Source organism: Leptosomus discolor, chromosome 2 (assembly GCF_034619465.1).
Source record: "Leptosomus discolor isolate bLepDis1 chromosome 2, bLepDis1.hap2, whole genome shotgun sequence".
In the NCBI taxonomy this organism is placed as follows: Eukaryota; Metazoa; Chordata; class Aves; order Leptosomiformes; family Leptosomidae; genus Leptosomus; species Leptosomus discolor.
This window is the reverse complement of record NC_141392.1, coordinates 48,196,744-48,216,121: the sequence shown is the minus strand read 5'-3', so window position 1 is coordinate 48,216,121 and position 19,378 is coordinate 48,196,744.

Below are 19,378 nucleotides of genomic sequence, written 5' to 3'. Positions count from 1 at the left end.
TTATTCAAGAAAGCAAGTAGAAACCCCAGTTTCACAGTCCTGGCAGTCTTGACAACAGACAAACAAGGACATTGCTCACGGAAAATGTGGCCACATCCTCCTAGTCCTTCCAAGACTTTTAGGAGTGTTGCAAGCATGTGTGTAGACACACTTGACAGAAGTTGATTAGCTGAAATCTTTTGTTTATAAAGTGCTTGGTATTTGTGGCCAAATATCAGCTTGGCACATTATCTGAGCCTGACTAGAGATGCCCAGTCTCACAGCAAGGCTTTTCAGTACTGGCTCACTGTGCTACCAGCATTTCAAAGCTTCTGCTCAGCTGGGAGCACTGGCAGCCCTCACTCACTCCTGTCTGCAGGAAACGCTGTAGACGACAGCCTCAAAAAACTTTGGCAGCAAAATTTACCCACCTTCAACAACTGGGCAACAGAGGATACTGGACAACAGTGAAAATCACTGAAAAGCTTGCTTGAAGATTATTGACTGAACTTATTCTGCATGAAAAGGTATTATAGTAATGTCGAGAGAAATGGAGACATAAACAGGAAAAGAGCTAATTTGGGGGTATGGTGAAGATGTGTGGCTTTCTTATAGTCAAAGTCTCCCTCCACTTTAGGGAGGGATTAGTCTGAGGTACAGGAATATGCAGTATATAGCTTGCACATGCACCCATGATCCTCCAAACCCTCCATTTCTTCTCTGCTTCAGTGATTAGAAGATTGATAAAATAGATACTAATATTCAGACTTCAGTGGTATCTATTCCATGGACTGACTAGAGACCAAAGAAAGTCTGGGGCAACATATTTTTCTTATCTGTTTGCCCTGATGTGTATGTGTGCACTCTAGAGTTCCCTATTGTGTCTAGCATGCTAAACAGCCTAAGAAAAATATGTTTTGTCCTTGCAAACCTTGTCTTGTTTATAAACAAAGGTACAGAGGGAGAAAGAAATTATAAGAATTATAGGTATAACTATTGAGAATGCCTTAGCGTAAGTACCCCATAGAAAGCTGTCATGCCCTTGTGCAAGCCGAGTTAGCACAATGTTTTCTTTCATTCATGAAAAGAAATAAACTTAGGTACCTCAGTTATTGCTGTTCAGTAACTGATTAGTTTGCAATATAAAATAACTGCAGCTCCTGCTTTGTTCTGACTGCTCCCACCATGATTTCACTTTACTTCTATTTTGACTATAATATGTTCCTTTCACTTGCCATTACAGATGAATGAAAGCTCAGTTATCAGCACAGGAGTTACCTCTGGTGAAGGAAACGTGTACTCAGAATAGAAGTATTGTGCCACCAGCTGTGTTAAATTGCTGCCTCTAAGCTATTATGGGACAATTCAAGCCTGTTGTAAAATAGATAGCAGGAAGGCACTGTGTTGCCAAGGAAACCCTTGCCTGCAAGTTTATTGTATAAATAACGCCGGGGTGGGGAAGATGTGGCTAACAGAAAAGTGAGAAAAAAATTAAGTGCCTGGCTTGTCTCTGTGCCTGGGGGAAGGGTCGGAAGCAAAAGCAGTGAAACAGATTTACCACTTCTAGTCGACCTTTCTTCAGCTGGGGAGTGCAAGGAAAGTAGATCCATCATTCAGAAGTGGTTGGGGAAGCAAACAGAGGCTGGAGGGTAGAAATATGACCATGATTGGCAAGTCCATGCACTGTGGAATGGAGAAGCAACAGTGACCCCCGCACCTTCTCATACTCCCTAGACGAAGAGAAACTGGTGTAAACTGCTGCTGGATTTGCCCAGAGCTATGCAAGAGAAGTGTCAGATGAAGCCTGCAATAAGGGTTGTAGTGACAAGTCAGAAAGGGCAATAAGGAAGAGGAGAGCCAGCATAGTAATACATCTAAACTTTAGGACAGATTCAAAACCAAGAGCAAGATGTTTATGTTCTCCAAAGATTATCTGTGTATAGCTTCTCTAAGTTTTGTGGACAAGGTGCTACTAGAATTCAAAGCAAAGCAGTGGGCAATGAATTCAACTCACTGCAGCAAGTCACACATATGCCATGACAACATGAGTGTGTGCTGAAAGCTTGTCTCTTCCTCTAGACCTTATGGATAGTGTCTATAATACATCAGTGGCTTCAGCAGTCATTAGTGGACTGGTCACATTAACTTTAATCCATTTTATGTGCTTTACTGCTTTGCAGCTGGAACCTGAGCACTGTGGTGCTGAGAGAAGTACAACTGGGGTAGTGGAGTCTAGCAGAGAAAGCAAAGGGATTACATCTCAGGAGAAGGACTGATTTCATCCCTGACAGTGATGGGAATATGTTGTTTCACCTCTTCACACCTTACATGCCTCCTTCAGTAAAATGGGATAACATTGCTTTACCTGCAAAGCAGTTTGAGCTGTGGGTCAGAAGAGTGTTCTGTAAGAGTCAACAGTATCATTAACTTCAGGCATCTATGTAAAGAGCAAATCAGTGCACATGCAGGAGTACTCCAGAGCAGCAAAAGTACCCACTGGGCTATGGCATCTGGAATGCTCCAGCATGTGTCTTCAGTGACAAGAAAGATCTTCCTGCCCTGGACTGCTTCTTTCTGACTGCAGATGGTTACAGTAAAGCCATACTGGATGGGAGGCAGAGTGCCCTTGACACTTGGGATCATTGCCCTTCGCCTTAGGCAACTAGATTTGGCCACTGAGGGGGCTTGGCATCGCTACTAACTGAATTATCTGACCAGGTCTGCCAGCTACCACTTGCTCTTCATGAAAACCCACTGCCCTTCCATTTTGATGATCTGCCGAACTCCCTGACATCTGGCTATCATGGATGGTGGACATCCAACAGTCCTGGACTGATGGACACAGCCGCCATGATACCCTGTATGCAAGGTCCAGGCTGTGCCAGTTTGGGTACGTACCGCTCAGCTATACAGGATGCAGATTCATCATTTGTGGACTTGCTGATGCCGATGGGAGCTGCTGCAGGAATAAAAGGCCACTTGGTTGATCTCTTCTGGAGTGTCCTCTCACCACCGAGCAGAAAGGCTCAGGAAAGGGAAGAAGTGAGTCATGTCTGCAACCTCAATCCTTAACAGGAACGTAGCCACGAACTGTGATCACGGTTCAAGCCCCAAGGTATTTGTACTCATTGCAATTCATACTATTTTGTATTAATTTTTATATATATATATATATTTAACTTAGCCAATGCTTCCCATTTTCTTGTCCTGTACTTTTCTATATCATAAGAGTTCATGGTTGTAATTGCCCATTTGACATCCTCGTGTGAGGATTCTCAGCCCCTTTGGAAGCATTACAGAGCTAGACCTGAGCTTGGGAAAACCTCCTCTGACTGTGTTACTGAGATCGACCCTGGACAACCTGCAGGATTGGACCCATGGTGCTCACCTCTGTAGACAAAAACAAATATTGTGAAACTAAGGCCAGGCATTTGGGAACAGCTGCCAAATGGTTCAAAGAAAGACAGGAAACATCTCTGTTAACAAAAGTGGTCCAAAATACAATTTCCCATTCAGGAACTTCATCAGGTCATCTTGGAGTCCATGGCAAATGGATGACCCCTTAAGGTATTTTGGAAGCTAGCATGCACTAGCCAGTGCTGTCATGTTTAGTGCTTGTACAATAGCATTTCTTTGAACTGGAAGTCACAGTTGTTGGATTCATGACACAATTTTATGAACTGAGCAAGCCTCAGAATATATTTTAAAGTGACTTGGAGAGGAAAAATAATCTCATTCTTGATTTATTAAATGAATTAATTACAAACTAACTTAGTATCTTTCTGCACTAATTGTTTTAATTTTTCAATTAAGATTAAAGTCATTCATCCAATTTTACCTTAATGAATTAATACCTCAAGTTAGCATCTGTTTTAGAAGAAATATTTCAGAGTTATTTTTGCTAAAAGAGATGGCAGCTTTCTTCCACTTTCAGGTATGCCATTACTCTGAGAGATATAAGATGGAGAATCTAGGGTAAAATAGATACTGTAATTAAAAGTATATGTCATTGCCAGAAAATCTTGGAGGATTCCTTCCCTTTCCAGATTATCTATCCCTATTTTCACAGAATACTTATGGCTAGGTGATACTATCCTATTCCATCCATGTCTCTGGAATTTTAATAAATACATACTTTGTTCCATTTGATTTCAGTCCTCAATACTGTCAGACTCAGTAAAGTATCAAGTTGAACTTCACTCAGAAATCCCACATTCTTTAATGTTAGACTGAGTTGTTCCCTTAATTCAGTTCCATTTTCCTGTCTCTATACAGGTAATGAATATCAGTTTTATGGGAAAACTCCTTCTATCTAGTAATTTATAGACATATGGGATTTTAAACTTCGGTGAGTTTAGGATTCCTCAGATGAAAAAATAGTAGAATAATTCTCAATGGGGAAGCTAGTAGGTCTGATACATTTGCTGGGCACTGAAACAATCAAGGATTTTTTTTCATTTTTAGTATGATGAAAAGAAACCAGTTTTTCTTGCAGTGTATGTGGATTCCTGCTTCATGAGAATTGTAATATTTCAGACAAACCAGTACCCTTTATTTTCCTATAAAACACATTCCAATTTTTAGCATGAATTTTGTTAAGGTTTCAGATATTCAGTTTCAAATATGAAAGCTACACATTGAAACGAGTGATTCATATTTACTTCCTCTAACATCAGCAGATGTGCTAAAAGCTGAGCTTTCAGACTCTGTTATGAATTTTGTCCCTGCTCTGGTTATTGCTCTGAGCGGTAAAGTGCAACCTGATTTATGATACAGGATTGCCAGTAAGGAAAGCAGGGTGCTGAATGAATCCTCAATCATGCTCTACCCTGTTTTGTTGTTGATTTGAGTGGGACTGGGACTTTACCTGCGTTCTCAACCCTAAGTTTCACCTGAATTCGTGGAAAAAGTTCTGATGAATTAACATGGCTGAGGTTGAATTCAGGTGCCTGGATTCGAGAGACTTGTAGCCAAAACAGCCACTCAATCTTAGAATACTTTGGCTGCAGAAACAGAGATGGTGCTTTGTGCTTAAGTGCCTGGTGCTGTGGCATTTTCCACTCCTGCTGTGCGAATAATCTGATCTATACTGCATATCTATATCGTTGAACTGGTGAAGAGCAATAGGAAGACTTTGGCCCTGGTCCCTCCTCCCAGGGCATTCAGCGTTGGTTGTGGTACACATGAACAACGACTCAGGTGAAGAGTACAATAGGAACACCTATATATGAAAAGGGCAACTGTTTCACATTGGCTCTGTCGTGTGTTTAGTTGTTTTTAGAGGCTATGCGCTCTGACAGGGGACAAATATCAAATAAAATGCTGCTAGTGGGATTCATGCAGTGACATCAGCTATTCATGACATGTTTTCATTTTCTCATGACATACTGTCTGCTGAAAACCACTTTCCTGATGTTAAAATAATTCAGATAATCCTTGTGGAAAGGCAAGAGGGAAAACAGAACGATTAGGTATGCAAACAAAGCCCTAACGAATTCTTAAGGACTCTCGTTATCAAAAAGCATTACAAAACATGAAGAGATCAGCACGGTGGTGTGCTGGCTGACAGAGCTCTCTTCCACCAAAGAGTCACAGTCAAATTCATCTTTTCTTTGTGCACTCAATCTTTGTATCATTTCTGAAAAACATTCTCAAGTGCATCTCTAAAAACCATTTCAGGCAGCTGCCCCAGCTTTCCCTTGCCTACCAGAGGTTGTGCTGGCACATTAGCCTCCTTGCCTTCAGAAGAAGTGAAAGGCCAAAAGTCCACAGAATAAACTGCAGATGAGGCAGACTAATTGGTCTCAAAATCGAAACATATGCCTTCTTTCAGGATCTTGACTTTTTAAATACTTGTTTAAAGTAAACATTTGCAATTCTTCATGAAAGGCACTTTCCTCCCTGAATCCTCTTGACCCTCAGTGACCTTTCTTGCCAGTTGCACATTGCTTTACCCTTGGGGATGATTAAATCTTGAGAGGCTTTTTTTTCTTTTCTTCTTTTATTCCCCACATTTGTCTCCCAGGACTAACTTAAGAACTGGCTTGAAGAAAGCTAACCTGGGTCAGAAGGACAGAAACATGCCAGACGTCCACCTGAGCATTCCTCATGGGTGTCTGAGGCTGGGGTCAGAGGGGAAGGAAGCTTCTTTTCACACTGTGTGTCACTTCATATTCAAGAAATGGACCACAAAAAATAATCACCGAACACTGACTTACCAAAGCGAAGTTTTCAAGCTAATCTTTGAACTGAAAGGCAGCTGGAATGCCTTGTGTCCCACGGGCAGAGGGGGAGCACAGGGAGGGAAAGGCAGCCTGAGGCAAAGTCATCACTGAGACAAGGCATTTTAAAACTATGGCCTCTGGCTGTTGTCTCCTCTGACAGAAAAGGCTGACAAAAGTTATTGACTCCAGGCTGTAATCGCTGGTGAAGGCAGGCAAACCCTCTCAGTTTGTCTCCAGGGTGTCAATACATGAAAGCTGATTGAAGCTCTCTGAAGTCACTTTATTCATAACTTGTGTTCTGGGCTCGAAGCACTCCCAAGTCTTCATGTAATTATTAGGCAGTGTCAGAGCTTTTGCATTGCACAGCCACTCACGCCCCAGCACAGAAGGCCCGATGCTTGCTAACATGACTGGGAAGAGCTGTTGTCTGAGCCTGGGCAACAATTATTCCAGCCTTTCTTTCCACTCTTGTTTGTCGAGAAGCTAGGAAGAAGATTAGTCCTTGTAAAGCACTTCATTTTCAAAAGCTTTGCTGTCTAATGTGTCTGTTGATTGTTAGATGTCAGCCTGCTCCTCCTGTCCTCAGTGCACAAAGAGAGACGTGTCTGCAGGGCTGCGGCATGCGGCAGGCAGCACCCACTGTCCAGAGCAGCGCAGAGGCAGCGGGAGCATCCCCATCTCCCTGTATGCAGACGAGTGAGAGTCATGGAGGCAGTGAGACACAGCAGTGCCAGGCACAAATAGCCACGTGGAGAAGCTGGATGGTGAACTGTCTGGACACAGCACCACTGTCACTGGTGAGATCTGCATTCGCAGACAGCTCACACAGCCGTGTCTGACACTCTGGGTGCTTCCTGCCTGACACCCTGGGAAATTCCTGTACCTCCCCATATGCTATAGATGGGCTGTCTGTACTGCACCCACTACTGCAACACACACACTTAACTGACCTGGCTTCAACGTGCCTGCTGAGCAGCTTTATGCAGACTGAATAGTTATCTTGTCTAAATGAAGGGGGTTTTGCTGGTTTTCATTCTCTGCTGAGCACTGTAGCTTGACTACTATTGCTACCCATGGTCTTCCAGAGATTTCTGTATCAGAGCAGGAAGTCCTGCCCTGAGACCCCAGCAAGCTGACAAGGACCTGCAGAGCTAGGCAGGAAGATTTGTCAGGAACATAGCCTGTGCCCAGGTATGGCCACAGACTATATGGAGGAGGCACCTGCTTCCACCAGCGATTCCCCAACCCACAGCTCCAGCAAAGGATTCAAAAGGAAAAGAGACATCCTTGTTATGGGGCAAGGGCTCTCCTTCACAAGGACCTGAGCTGCGCAGGAATTCCCCACTCCACCCATGTTGAACTAGGACCTTGAGTCCAGATTTCACATGTTGACAGGGAGTACCCTCACTTCTGCACTGCTGGATACCCTGTCCTCCTAGTTGAACCCGTTCGCAGTTTGTGTAACTCAAGATTCATGGAAGGTACTTGGCTTGTCCTGTTGCATCTCAGCTAAGTGCTTTAACCGCTGTGCTGTGAAGTCACAGTTCTCTAATCTCATTCATGTTTATTTATTCTTGAAGAGTGGACTTACTTCAAGGGAAGAGCTCACCTCTGATTCCCACAGACTAAATGTTACATCTCTCACCAGATCTGGCTGCTGGCTGCTTTCTGAGCAAGCTAAAATAGAGCTTTAACACTGGGTCTCCTAGATTGCAGGAGAGTGCCCTAAGCTAGGGAGGGAAAACAGTGAAAACAGCTGCTTTGTTGTTAGAAGCCGTCTGAGAGGATGAAGTAGAGCATGTCCTTCAAGCAACAGAAAGGGGAAAGCAGAGTCTGAGCATCCCCCCAGGCCTTAGGCACTTGTCTGGTCTCTGTACAGCTTGGCGGTGTCAGAACATAACTTGTCCATGTCCATGGAGAAAGTCTTGGGTGTTTAGGGGCATTCAGGTCTCAATTGATCATACAGCATCTGAGCAGATGTCTAAAGCTGGATCCAACAGACAAGTTGATTTGAGGCGTCTAAGTGACTTTTTTTGTGGACCTGCTCTTTTATAGCAGTGAGCAGGTGTGTTTTTCTGATAAAAACATATGCTCATTTCTGTTCTCTCACATTTTGAAGTAATCCTGTTTGTCAGTCCTGGATTATCAAGAGACTCTTAAAAATCACATTTGTACATAAAGGGATAGTATTATACAACATTGCTGACACTGGGAGAGTATAAATGTGTGTGTTGCTTGAAATAGATTCAGTCTTCAGAAAAAATACTATTTACATGCTCATTTGTTTAATCAAGGAATAATTAGGAGATAGTCCACTAGAGCAATATCTTATCATAGGATTTAGAGCTAGAGATTGAACTCATATTTATCAGACTCTTTCAGGATGTGCTCCAGTGCCTCATTTCTCCTCCAGCTGCAAAATGAGTGATTGTCTCCTGGCTATGCCCTAGGTGTGACTGTATCAGAGGCCTGGATGTGATATAACCAATCTGATAGCAGACAGGATTTTAGCTGATTTTAAATGGAAGAATCAATGCCAGATAGGCTGAACAAGACTCTTGAATTATGAGCGTGACCAAACGTGAAGGCTTGCTGTGGCTTAACCGAATATCTTTGCATGCTTATTTGTCAGTTTCTTTCGTACACGAGGTCTCAAATCTGGTGCATATGGTCATACAAACTGGCAAATGTATGTCAAAAGAGTTCAACTTCACGTGCCAGCAGGCTGCACAGCCATTTTAAAGGGAACATTTCTTCACAGAGCTGAATGTATACATGCCTATGCTTATCAACTATCTTTGCTGTTAAAGTTATCCCTTCAATTATTTTTTTGCTTAAAGGACCCAGCGTTTTATCTCAGATTAACATAGCTCCTGGAAATAGGTGGGGAAAGTTCTCTCCTGCTTGCTGATAATGAGGCCTGGCAGTTCTCATTTTCAGTGCAGGTGAGATGGAAATATGCATAAACTTGTCTCTAGACTGTGGGTCTGTGTTAGTCCTTTATCTATATCTTGATCTGCCTGGAGTGTGCTATACCACCTTGCAGCCTGCATGCCTGGGTTTCCTGTTCAGGCATTTGGGAAAATTGTGCATGCTCAAGCCCTTTCCAGCAACGAGCCTGGATGAGGCTGGGGCACCCTCTCATAGCCTTGCAGGGGGTTCAGAAGGAAGCTGCTGAAGAGCTACACAGCAGGAAAAGCAGCCTGGAGCTCTACAGGGCAGTACAAGAGGCAGTTGTTATTTGTTTCAATCTGAGTGGAGGCTGCGTTACTCATTCAATGGAGTTAAATCCAGTTGGCAGCCAGTCACGAGCAGTGCCCCCTAGGGCTCGGTACTGGGGCCACTTCTGTTTAATGTCTTTTTCAATGACTTGGACAAGGGGATGGAGTGCACCCTTAGTAAGTTTGCAGATGACACCAAGCTGGGTGGAAGTGTCAATATGCTTGAGGGTAGGGAAGCTCTACAGAGGGATCTAGATAGGCTGGATCGCTGGGCCAAGGCCAATTCCATGAGTTTCAATAAGGACAAATGCCGGGTCCTGCACTTCAGCCACAACGTTGAAGTGCTACAGGCTTGGGGAGGAGTGTCTGGAGAGCTGCCAGCCAGAGAGGGACCTGGGAGTGTTGATTGACAGCCGGCTGAACACGAGCCAGCAGTGTGCTCAGGTGGCCGGGAAGGCCAATGGCATCCTGGCCTGTATCAGGAATAGTGTGGCCAGTAGGAGCAGGGAGGTGATCATTCCCCTGTATTCGGCTTTGGTGAGGTCACACCTCAAGTACTGTGTCCAGTTTTGGGCCTGTCTCTACAAGAAGGACATTGAGATGCTGGAGAGGGTGCAGAGGCAGGCCAGCAAGCTAGCGAAGGATTTGGAGCATGTCTTGTATGAGGAATGGCTGAGGGATCTGGGGCTGTTTAGCCGGGAGAAGAGGAGGCTGAGGGGAGACCTCATCGCCCTCTACAACTACCTGAAAGGAGGTTGTAGCGAGGCGGGGGTCAGTTTGTTCTCTCTAGTAACAAGCGATAGAACAAGGGGAAATGACCTTAAGCTGCACCAGGGGAGGTTCAGGCTGGATATGAGGAAGAATTTCTTTACTGAAAGGGTTGTCAGGCATTGGAACAGCCTGCCCAGGGAGGTGGTGGAGTCATCACCCCTGGAGGTGTTTAAGAGACAGGTAGATGTTGTACTTAGGGACATGGTTTAGTGGTGTTGGTAGAGATAGGACAAAGGTTGAACTCAATGACCTTGAAGGTCTCTTCTAACTGAAACTGTTCTATGATTCTGTGATTAAGACTGCCACTGTACCTGTTGGGTGAAGAAGTTGTAAAAATAAATTACAAACTACCTTGGAAGTAACATACTAAAGATGTGCAAAGAGGTTTGCTCATCTAAGTTATCTCTTTCGGTGTAGACAAGAAATTCCTTCTTCCCCACTCCCACTCCAATCCTCTTCATGAACACTCAGCAAAACCAACTCTCCCAGTCTCCCAAGAAGTGAGGCAACTCCCTGCACTCCACTTGCTAGCAGTGACACTAATGTATTTATACACATATTTTAAATCAGTATGGTTCAGGTGATATTGAACGAACGAGGAGAGCACCGATCTCTAGGGCTGTCCCTGTGATGTCAGGCTGCTCTGTGGTCACACCCCTGACCTTTAAGAGAATTAATTTTAATCGCAGGGGACCACGCTGGGAAGGAGCTGTCCTGATCAATGTCAGACACATACACACAACTTCCCTGACATAATTTGGCAATACAATATAAACAAAAGACACACTTCATGGAAAAGGCATGAGGCACACCCTGACCCAGTTGCTCTGCACACTCACCACCCAGCATATGAAAAGGCTGCATAGCTAGACTATTTCCATTAGTTGAAGTAAACACCACTTGAGTGAAAGTAAGAGGGAGACATACCTCCTATTGAAATATCTGAGTCCTTTCTGAAAAGGAGATCTTTCAAATGTTTACTGTCTCTTTTCTAAGACCCTGTTTATAATTACTATCAGTACTGTGCCATAGCAGTGCCACCGCTCTGTTTTATCATGAATGAGATTTTGAATAGATTGGTTCAGATTCTGTTGCTGGGGGAACACACCTCATAGAAAAGACAAAAAGCAAAGTTATGCTTATAATCTGAGACTATTTTATTTTGGTGGTAAAACCCCTTCTTGTTCAGTTTTAAAATTGATCCTGTTTTCCCTTATAGTCTCAGCTTTTTCATTTCTCTTAAAAGAACTGGAAGGTTAAACATATTTTGGATATTCATATAATCAGGGAATCAACATATGAAGAAAACTGGTAGTTTTTCTCTAAAGAGCATATCACCCATAGCTCAGGGGCTGATTCCTGGGCTGAGGAAGAGATGCCTAGGAGTTGCCATCTCACCTTTCGTTGCCCTTTGTTATTCCAACCGCTGCTGTTATCTGCAACACTGACTGCAGCCTATAAACCTCTGTGCAGAATGAGATTAGCAGGAATATTAACCACCTCTCCTATTTTTTTAAAAATTAGGGTGGGAAAAGTATGCACAGGATCCCAAGCCCTGGGATTGCTCATGCTAAGCCAATGCAGAGCCAATGATCTCGCTGTCTTCTCCAGCAGCAGCACTAACTAGGGCTCTCCTTTTAAACTGCTATAAACCACATTCTTCCTCACCAGAAATAATGAGATTGTACTCTGATTTTCCCACTGGTACTCTATGAACAGAGTGCATTTGTGGAAGCTTTCCCAGCAGGCAGTGGCAGTTGTTCCTGTAGCTGAGCTGTCGGTTCTGGAGGGTCCAGTGTGGCTGAGCCAGTAGAAACTAAGCGAGCAACGCTGTCACTGCAGGCAATTCACAGTGACGATTTCTCCATATGGAAATTCAACGAGTAGTCCTGGGTATAAAGCCTATATTAAAATATGTCTGCCTGAGAATAAACAATACTCATTTTACAGACTGACTTGTAGATGATCATTAACTGGTCAGGCTCCTCAGCATCTTACTGACAAAGCAAGCAGTGCAGAGTCTGGCTTTTCTGCATCAGCTCTGTGTGCAGGTTTACTTAGCTCTGCACAATGCAGGCCACTGGCTCAAGCCTTTGCCCAGGCCAGGGTGGGCTTCACTGCATCAAGGACAGGGAGCTGAGGGGAAGGGACAGTGAGGAACAGGACCCTGAGGTGTTTCCCAGCCTCTGAGCTGTGCTTTCACATGCTTTCCACTTTGTTGACATATAGGAAACCTCCATTTCTGGATGACTGAATATACCAAGCTCTGCTTTGATATTCTGACCATCTGCAGCCAATGTTACCCTTAGTTATGCACAAATAGAGTAGCTGCTTCCTGCCATGGCCTGAGCTGACCCTAGCTTCCCTCTGCTTGTCTGTGCTGCGCTCTCACTCCGTAACAAGAGGCCTGAGCTTAAAAGAACACAAAAGGTGTACTTATAAGGGGCCTTCTCTGGAAGGTGGAAGCTTCCCTAAACCTGAAGCTGCAGAGATGCAGATAGGATGCTGCTGAGGGCACCCTAAATCATTCACATTCCAGGTTATTAAACCTGGGCCTGGAGCTATATTAATGCAACTGTGCAGCATCCGTCTGGTTTGTAGTGTGGACACAATGAATCTTTTCCTGCCAGCCAAACACTGTGAACTTGCCTCAGGGCATTTGCTTTCTAAAACTAGAAGGATAATACCTCCCCAAAAATTGGGATGTTGCACAGCAAAGTTTGCAAGCCTGTCAGATGCAGTTGTGGTTGGGGGCCACATAGATATCAGCAAAAATATTTCAGATAGGTAGATTACAAGGTGACGATTGACTTTTTGAGCTTGTAGCTTGCTTTGACAATTCTCTAAATGAGAAGAATTAAAGAGCTTTGCTGCTGAAAGTTTGCAAAAAACATTAATCTCTCAAATAAAGATCTATCTTGTTACAGCTAAGTTGAAACTGTAGAATGATTTCAGTAGGACAAGCACAAAATATTGCTGTGTGTACCTGGCAGCAAAATTCAGCACTGTGAAGGGATCAATGGGAGAAGGTGTGAATATAAAGCAGATAAAAACTAGATTGCTAAGGCTGTGTACTAAAAATTTACACACATGAAATGTGTGATGCAATGAACAGACAACTGAGAAGTTCAGCAATAATTTGATAAGCCTTGAGTAGTTCTAAATAAAGTGGAATGGAAGAACAGAGCCAACAATTTGCAATCATATTTCAGGTTAGTTTCTCTTTATATATATACACTTTAAGAAAACATAAGTGTTATTATGTAGAAAGGGAAGAATGGAGAGTGATTTTATGCTGTCTGCAGTGATGTGAAGAATAATTTTGGCAGATGATGTTAACCACTCACTGTTGTTTTAAATTTGCCTCTGACCTATCTGTTCATCATTGCAACCTCAGCACTGTAACATGGCCTGCTTTGGGTTTTTGCAGGTTTACATAGCACAAGAAGGCATCACAGTGCAGTCACCTCAGCAAATGACTTTGTGAATTTGTGTTCCCCATCTCTGCCTGCAATTAGACACTGGTAACCACAAATTAACCTTTCAGGACAGTTTCATACTTTGCAAAACTCAGATGGTTGCAAAAGTGATGTGTCCAAGCAATAAACACATTTCTGGCACTCATAGGAAGTCGCAGCTATTGAGTCAGGCAGCTGTTTTCAAAAATTTGGTCATAAATGAGGAAAGAATGGCTGTCTTAGCTGATGTAACAAATCTTAACTTAGTTGAATGTAGTAGCTGCAGTTCAAAGCTGAATTAAACAGACCAGGAAAGGGGCACATGGCTTGGGGACATATGGTTAAATGGTTCTATCCTTAAATAGGTTGTCCAGGTCTAAATTACCTATTCGGAACAGCCCCTGGCCCATGCTTTTTCCCCAAAATGTGTCCATCCGTTTTCCGTGAAAGGCTGCTCACCAAGACCAAGGGAAGCTTGATACACACAGGTGCCACTACCTGAGCCAGTGCCCTGGTCCTGTTGGGCTCACTGGTGGAAAGGCGGAGAGCAATGACGTGGGATGATGCAATAGCAAATCCCGGTTGCATCACACAGCTCCAGCAACACGAGGCCTCGATGCGGTGATGTCAGGAAACCTGAGCTTGTCCTATAAAGCTGTCTGTTATAGAGCAGCGTGGGGTATACAAGGGAAATATCTTAATGTCCTTCCTCCTTTCCTTGCCACTGACTTTCTTTGAAGGGAAGAGGAAGAAAAGGCACTGCATCACATAACAACTGAAATACTAACCTTGCATAGGTTTAGACACAATCTTAGCTTAATGTACTAAGGTGAAGTCTGACTTGACCTCAAAAATGATCTTAGAAACACTTTAACAGCTATGTAAGAGTTTATCACTGATGCAGGAAAGTCTCCTTCCTTGTGTGCTTTAAATGATAATCTTGCTATTGATCCAGGCTGGTTTTTATAAGACTTTCAGTCGGTTTTTTTCAAAGAAAGTTGGGAGGCTGACCAAATCTTAGAAATAATCCCCTTAAGGCTTTAAACAAAAGGGTAATATTGACACAAGGACATGTATGTTCAAACCACGTAGGTAATGATAAGGGGATACGTGGTAAGTGGAAGTAGCAGGGTAAAACTGCACTGCATTTGGGGGTGACACAACGGTGGTGGCTGCAATAGCCAGGGACCGGACTTTGAATCCAGGGAAGACTGCTCTGCTCCTGTGCTCCCGTGAGATTGCTCTGTAAGTAACTTTAAATGTCACACACAAATTTTTACTGACATGGGGCCTTACACTGCCAAGTCTTCGCTCCTCTGCATCTTCTCAGAGAGGGAAATAAATAAGAAAGAATGCTCTTTCTTTAAAAGCTTTAGTGTTACCACAGGAAAGATAAATTATCCAGTGTATGTGTTAAATTTCATGCTGGTCTGGTGGGTTGGTCTTAGATATACAGAACTGATATCACAGTTATTTAAATGAAGGGTAGAAGAAGACAATTGCAATTTCTGGTCACTAAACACGTGTAACAGAAGAAAAAAAAAAAAGAAAAGGAAAGTAAGTAAACATAAAACACATAAATTCCCAACATGGAGAATGAAAGAAGTGTCACCGCAGGACATAGCTGCTGTGTTCCTTCCCAGCAAGCTCTCTGGGTGCAGAATATAGACTTTTCAAGGTCTGAGGTCATTACTGAAGGTAACCTGAATATATCAGGAACATTTCTCATTTTTATAATCTCTTCATAGCAGGCTACATAGGGTATGCTAGGGACATTAACTTCTGCTATAACTTGAGGAATTGCATGGTTGTTTTCTTGTGTCCTGAGCACCCAAACACTCCCGAGACGGAAGATGAGAACTGTCTGTGGTCAGCGAGGGTAGAAGTATTTGCAGCTATGTGGGTCAGTTTAGAAAGCATTATTAAAAACAAGCATAAAATCTGGTGTTTGTAGGTGTTACTGAGAGTAAGAGCCTTTGAAAACCCACAGACAACTCCATTAATGATACAGGATGCAAAGGAAGCACAGTACTGCTGTAAAACATACTGCTGTAAAACCTACTGCACGCTCCCTCCAAGTGACCAACCCATCTGAAAAACAACCAAGTCTAGCCCCATTTAAGTACAGTCAAAAACAATCATCTGCCCAAAGACAATTGCCTCCTTAGGCAAGAAAACTACATTCAAGCTAGAGAAAAGAGTTTACATGGATCCCAGCAAAGCCTTAAGTCTGCAGTCAGGATCAAGGGACAGTACAAATGCTAAGAAAGAGTAGAGAAGTGAGTTTACCTTGCGCATTATGACAGTACTTTGTCTGGCACATACGTGCATTTAACAAATTTTCTCCTAACTGTAAACGATGATGGCACTTTTTTTTTTTCCACTGGAAAATGCCAGCTTATCAGAATTTCTGTTGTAACACACCCATATTAGCTAAATTTCTTCAGGACCTCAGTTACAGAAAAGCACTTCCAGCTCAAATGGAGAAGGGAGGAGAAACACTCCAGAAGAGCCGAGTGCCTGGGAGTGACAGTGCTCACCTTGGCAGAGAGTAGAGTGGTTCGGTGGATTAAATTAACTGAAACCAACAATTGTTGGCCTTTGCCCTGGGTTTGAGTACCTTCTGGAGCAGGATGTGGCTGGGCAAGAGGAGTCAGGAGAGGCAACACACAAACACCAGAGTGCATGTTTACATCTTTGATTAAGCAAATCTCACCATTTAATTTATTTCAGGAAGGACAAAGACAAAATAAGTTGAAAAAGGGGCAGTCCATGCCATGGGTAGGTTCCATGTTGCAGAGAAAGGCAGAGACCCAGCAGTAGCATGCCTACTCTATGCCTTTCTCAGATACCACTTCTTCACAGTCAATATTTCACTAGCAAATGAGAGCAGCCTTGCATAGCCTTCTCCAAAACATTTGGCTCCAGGGGTAACCTTAGACAGCTGAGTGTCAGGAGGAGGACTGCAGCTAGGGAATGCAAACTAAGTGAGGTTATTTGTTTACAGAAGAAAAGCATCGGATTGATCTGGGAGAGGAATTTCAGAAGGAGAAGACTTAAGCACAAGTCTCTTGTGACCTTCAGGACAGCCTAGCACAGATGTGTTGTATACTAGATTTAAAAAAAAGAAAGAAAGAAAAAAAAAAAGAAAGAAAAAAAGAGAGGTGTGTGAGTTTACTATTATATTAATAAATTAAAATACTTTATTCTAAATTCAGGAGCCCTATCTAACATAACAATCATAATGATCGCTTAATAGACTTAGTCAAAACCCATATTCTGCCTTTCTGGTCTTTGCCTATTTCCTTTAAACTGCCTAATGGCTTCCTCTTGAAAGGTGTGACAACATCTTCACTTCCTACTTCAAAAACTGCTTTTCGTTTATTAGTTAACAATTTACTAGGAGCCTCAAGTAGTTATTCTCTGTAAAAAATGCATAGGCAATCTCAGCTGCAAAGCCAGCCCTGGCATTTTTACACCTCCACACCATCATTAAATTACCTTCTAGCTGTTCAACACGAGGTAAAGATCCTGGATGCTGCATCCCAGCTTCATCAGCGCTTGCTATTAAAATATCTGCCTTCATTTGGAGGCATCATAAAGGGCCTGAAACACTGATGTTACTTTTGCACCAGGATGTGGAAAGCAGGTCTAAAATTGGTTGGATCCTCTCTGCTTTTGCAGCTTCTGCTCAGAGGATCCACACTGTTTGCGGGAAAAGCAGATCTTGGTGTATTTACCTTCAAACCACGTGGGAATACAAGTGAACATGCCATTGCCAGGCCATGTGGATGAGAGGTGGGGCTGTACTGTTGTTTCATATACCCACGGAAAGGGTGTATTTTTTGCAGAGCAGTTTTCCAGCCACACTTACTAGGCAGTGCCGGTGTATCCCAAGGGGTTTAAATCCCATTGGGAACACACAAAAATGGTTTCCCATATAAAATTGCACGTCAGTGATGGACCACTGAGGGGGAATGTGAATCTGTTGGACAGCTGAAAAGAAGTAGGTAAGGATAGGTAAGGACAGGTAAGGAAATGTGTGAAGGTGGTTGTAGGTAAGGGTTGGAGATATCAGGTCTATTTTCATGTAAGAGCTGAGGTTTTGCTGCTGCTGTTTAAGTATTCATTCTTTTGAAAGCCAAGTCTTTTGCTCCCCAAAATTGGCATGCTGATACCGATTTAGTTTTTTATTTGCATGTTTTTTCCTGAGGCAGATCAAGTGCTTTCTTTTCAAGCTGAAATTTCATTTAATGATAGAGTTATGAACTTGTGTAAGTTTTACTGAAACATAATTACAAAGGATGTTCTTCATGGAGTACTTTTTGTAGGAAGCCTGACTATTGATATTACACACTGTACATCACCAAAAGGCCAGTTACTGGAGATTATGTAGGAAAAATCTTATTTACTTGATTCATGTATTAAAATAGTAGAGGCAAAACATAATAAACAAAGGTAAATTCACATGTGGCTTTACTGAAACAAATATTTTGATATGAAATATACAGTTTGAATGCTCTAAACATTCTATTTTTCTTCATAATGACACCAACACTTCCTCCCCTGTGTCTACTACATGGGGAAAGCAAACTTTGTGTAAATAAACAAAATTTAGTTTGTTTCTATAAATTTGCATTACACATACAAATACTTTGAAAACTATGAATAATTTTATACAAATTTTGTGTGGGTCATTGAATACTAAGTATTAAAATGCAGAACTCATATATGTATATGTATGTGAATATAACTGTTTCAGGCTAAAAATGAGTGATGGCTCCACCCCGGGATGGACAGTAGAGAGAGAGTTTTCCTGTTTAATATAAGCTTTTCTCTGTCAAGCTGACTTAAAAACTGCAGCTGCTGCTTGAAGCTGCTGTATTTCTTGCAAGCTTATCATAATCCTAATAGGCTCTTTTATATTTGAACATTTGAACAACAGCAGTGCATTCTAAAAATTTTTTGCCCACATGATTTTCTGTGACTATTACACAGAATACAACAGATTTTTAATAGAATTTGGAACCTATAAAAAGGGATGGATGCCTCAAAGAACTTTGTAGGTTGTACGCGGAACATATTTTAATTTCCTTAATAAACAGTATTTCTGTGCAATACTCCCATGAAAGCCAGATTTTTTAATGGCTTCTGTTGGTAGAGCTTTAGATGAGTTACCCCAGTCTCCTAGATGATATGTAAACCCTGAACCAGATTTGCAAAGGTTTCTTATGTAAATAATTTTCTGTTCAGGTCATTATGAAAGAAAGAAAATGGTGTGACTTTTTTTATTTTGACAAGTTCTAGTATAGAACATTTTCTAAATTAAAAGGTGTCTTTCCTCTTCTATTCTTTTCTTTCCCACTTTCCTACCATGTATCTTTTTTACCAGGTGTAATATATTAATAGATGTCTTCATGAAATTTTCCTGTAACTTCTCCTCAGTCTTGTTGTTTATACTTTTCCCCTTTATTTACATCTCCAGTACACATACTCTATTCAGAGTTTTTTCACAGCGCAAGTGTAATGTAGTGAGAGGAAAAGAAAATGAAACCTACTACTGTTTCAAATCCCTCCCCAGCACCACTCAGGCCCAGATACCTGATACAAATTGAAGCTTTCACAAAATAAGAGGCTCTTTAAAGGTAGCATTACAGTTTGGATAATCTATATTTTGCCATACACAAGACCCAGTAGATCCTGTAGCCATAGCTGACAGAAATGA